The following is a 4,207-nucleotide window of genomic DNA, read 5'->3' as shown; positions in this document are numbered from 1 at the left end:
GATCTGTTTTGGAAGCAGTGCGGGCAGAGTGCTCCTTGGAGGCCAGGATGGCTAAGCTTCGTCTCTCATACTTTGGACATATTGTCCGGAGGAAACAGTCACTGGAGAAGGATGTCATGCTGGGTAAGGTGGAGGGTCTGAGAAGAAGGGGAAGACCCCTAACCAGATGGATTGGCCAGGTGGCATCATTGATGGACTCAAGTGTGGCAGCGGTAGTGAGATTCGCCCAGGATCGGACATTGTTTCATTCTGCTGTGCATGGGGTCTATATGAGTCGGTTCTGACTCGATGGCATCTAACAACAACAACAAATCTTTATGGGAGCAGAACGCCTCATCTTTCTTCTGCGGAACAGCTGGTAGTTTCGAACTGCTGACCCTGAGGTTTGCAGCCCGATTCGTAACCACTAGAGCTCCGTGTAGTCGCTTCCAACTCATAGCGACCCCTGTGTAAGCTTTCCAAGGCTGTAAATCTTTATGGGAGCAAAATGCCTCCTGTTTCTCCTATAGAGAGGCAGGTCGACTCATGCTGCTGACCTTTTGGTTCGCAGCTCAGCTCACAATCCACTACACCACAAATCTCCTTAGGTTTGGATCTATGTTTTGAAATTGGGTGGTGGGTGTTTCCTAAACTGAAGGCAATTTACTCAACTGAGGGTCATGGCAGAACCTGGTTTTCAAATTTGCATTTGCTTGACTTGTTTATATGCTAATTGTTACATTTGCATTTCTCCTTTCTGTGAATAGCCTGTTTTAGCCTGTGCCTGTTTTCTTTTTCTTTTTTTTTAAAATTTATTGTGTTTTTGACTTTTTAAGATTGCAGTTGTCTCAAGGAATTCTTCATACATTAGAAAAAATTAACTGTCATTTTTCTTGCCTTCAGGTAGTTTCAGTGTAAATAATTTTGAATCATTTGAATTGTGACAAGGAGCATGGTTTGTTTTTGAGATCCAAAGTGCGTAATCATAATGATAATTTCAAGAGACAAAAAATAAAGTATTCTTGTTCCTGAATAAGGGACATCTAATTTACTTCTTGCTTTTTAATTTATTGGTATTGTGCCGGGGGAAAGATACCAGATTTTAAACATATTTCACTGTTTGCTGTTGTTAAGTACCTTCCAGTTGGTTCCAACTCACAGCAATCCTGTATAGGGTTTCTGAGGAGCAGAGGAGTGGGTGGTGGGTTTGAACCACCAACCTTGTGGTTAGCAGTCCAGCGCTTATCCTATAGCACCACATGTTCTATGTTGTTGTTGTTAAGTACCATGGAGTCGGTTCAGACATACAGCAACCCTGTGTAGGTTTTCCAACCTGTATAATAGGTGGAGTCCTTAGAGTTAATGGTGTGACGCTTAAGAGTTAATGCACTGGACCACAAAGTCACTTTGAACTACAAGACTGGCAGTTCAAGATCACTAGCCATTCCTTGAAAATCCTATACAGGGTTGCTATGGGTTGGAACCCACTGGATAGCACTTAACAACAATAGCAGCTGGTAGATTTGAACCTCCAACCTTGAGGTTAGTAGTCCAGTGCTGATCCTACAGCATCACACCAGGACCCCAGAATAGACGGCAGAGTGCTGGTGCTGTGCTGTGGAATCATCGGTTCCGGTAAATCTTTATGGGAGAAGAAAGCCTCATCTTTCTCCTGCGGAACTGCTGGGAGTTTAGATGCTCAATAAATAGTCATTGAGTGGTTGTTTATTTGGCCCAGGTGGGAGCTGTTTTGGTAGGAAGCTAGAACATGTTTGGTTTTGTTTCATTTTTTTCTTCATGACTTTTTGACTAAAAGAACTTTCAGAAAAACAGCGCTGAAAAGGGAAAAAAAATCTCTGGGGTCAGGTGTGCAACCAAAGTGAGGTAAAGTCAGGACAATGGGCAGAGTGTGGGGATTTTTGTGGGGAGCAATACTGGGTGCTTGTTCCCCAGAGGCTTAGCCTTTGTGGACTTTTCCCATCCACCCTCTGAATATCCCTGAGTGCGGAGTTATTGACACTTTACACATCAGCGGATGTGGAAGAGAAGAGAGTGTTGAAGTTCCTTCTACCGGTGGGACCTCTCTCTAGAGGTGTTCCAGGAAGGGAGAGAACCTAATTAGCCATCACAGGTGCTGAAACTTCAGTGGAGTTCTAAAGAGACCATTTTATTAAACCTTAAACAGGGCAACGACAAAACAAACATAATCATCCGGATGAGGAAAACTGTAAGCAGGCACACAGTGTTGGAGGCAGATGGAGTGTGCGACTCACAGCCCCAGATGTCACGTAGACAATAGAGAATAACCGAAATAATGACAAGATCATGATTGGTTGCAGGTCACCATGTTACTGTTCCAGGAGGGACTACAGACGTGGGGAAAGATCATGATTGGTTCTGGAGCTTCATGTGGTCAGGTTCTGAATCATGACCATGCAACTCTGAGTCAGAGCCACAAGGTGACTACAAGAGAATACCAGGACCTAGAGCCACACTTGGAGTCCTGGTGTGGCACTCTGGGTTAATGCACTAGACTGCAAGGTTGGTGGTTCAATCTCACCAGTCGCTGCTTGGAAACCCTCTACAGGGTCTCTATAGGTTGGAACTGACTCAACAGCACTTAACAACAACAATAGCCATGACTTAAATTAGATAACAGGACTTGATTGACTACTTTATGTAAATATCCAGGCAAATTAACTAGCATTTTCTGCGCATAGTTAACCTTCTACAGTCCTGGTGTGGTGCTGTAGGATAAACACTAAACCACAAAGTTGCTTTGAACCACAAGGTCGGCTGTTCAAACTCACCAGCCACCCCTCAGCAACGCTAAAGGTGAGGCTGTTCGCTCCTGTAAAGATTTACAGTCTCAGAAATCCTACACAGAGTAACTATGAGTCGGAATCTACTTAGTGTTGGTGGGTTTGGATTTTTTATTTAGTGAGTTGAAAGACCCATTTGTTCAAGAAAAGATAAATCCAACCAGGGTTTCCTGTTTGCTACTAAATTTGGAAAGAAAGTGCTAGAATGCCACCATCTTCCTCTGGAAGCCAGCCTACTTGCAGTACTGAAATCAGTAGCACTGCAGGCTAATGTGCTAGACCGCAAGCTCAGTTTGAGCTGCAAGGTCAGTAGTTCAAACCCACCAGCTGCTCCTTGGAAAACCTAGACAGGGTCACTGTGAGTTGGAACCGACTTGACAGCACTTAACAACAGCAACAACAAATCAAGGGCAGCCCCCGCACTAAGAGTGATTTGGAGTGGTTTGGGGTAGGGGGACTGGGGGACTCCGAAGTCACAGGCAGCTGCTGTCTTGTCAGTTTTCCTGGGTGTGACCCCGGAGAGCCCACCATGGTCCCTACTCAACATCCTTTTGAGAGTGTGCTCATTCAAGCCAAGCTTAGCATGGGGCTCAGCTCCGTCTCCCCACCTTCCACCTTCCTGATGAGCAGAATGGGAAAAGCAAACACAGAAGTATGGGTCTAGATGCTTCTAAAAAGTCCTTTTAGTCTGAGCCCTAGAGAATCTCTACCTGTGGTATATAGATTCTGAGCTCAAATCAAGCTCAGTCACTTCCTAGCTCTGTAACCCTGAGCAAGCTGCTGAACTTTGCTGTTCCTCAGTTTCCTCCTCTGTAAAATGGGACAAAAGTAGCTATCTCATGGGGTTGCACTGAGGAGTAAATAGGTTAATGAAGTGCCAAAGTGCTGAAATGGTGCATGACAAGCACCAACCAACACCTGACCCATTGCCTTTTCTATTTTGGCTCCTGGCGACCCTGTGGGTTACCAATCACAAGTCCTCCATAGGGTTTTCTTAGCTGCCGTTTTTGAAGTATCCCTGGGCTTGGTTAAGCATTTGACTACTAACTGAAAGGTTGGCAGATTGAAGCCACCCAACGGCACCATGGAGAAAGGTCATGGCTTTGAAAACCCTATGGGATACAGATATATGAGGTCACTGTGACGTGCGTGAAGTCAACTCAGTGGCAACTGGTGTGGTTTGGTAAACATTACAGAAGTAGACCAAAGGCCTCCACTCCATAGGACTTCTGGGTAGGTTTGAACTGCCAACCTATCAGTGAGTTGTTTTATTAGCTGTCTATGAGTGGATTCCAGCTCATGGTGACTCGTGCTACAGAGCATGCTCCATCCAGGGAGAGGAACAACTTATGCCAACTGTTGTTGGGGTTTTTTAAAGTTTATTGTGAATTCTGTGATAGTTTACA

This window comes from Chrysochloris asiatica, unplaced genomic scaffold, assembly GCF_000296735.1.
Source record: "Chrysochloris asiatica unplaced genomic scaffold, ChrAsi1.0 scaffold00271, whole genome shotgun sequence".
Classification (NCBI taxonomy): Eukaryota; Metazoa; Chordata; class Mammalia; order Afrosoricida; family Chrysochloridae; genus Chrysochloris; species Chrysochloris asiatica.
The sequence above is the reverse complement of the archived record's forward strand: the minus strand, read 5'-3'. Positions refer to the sequence as shown.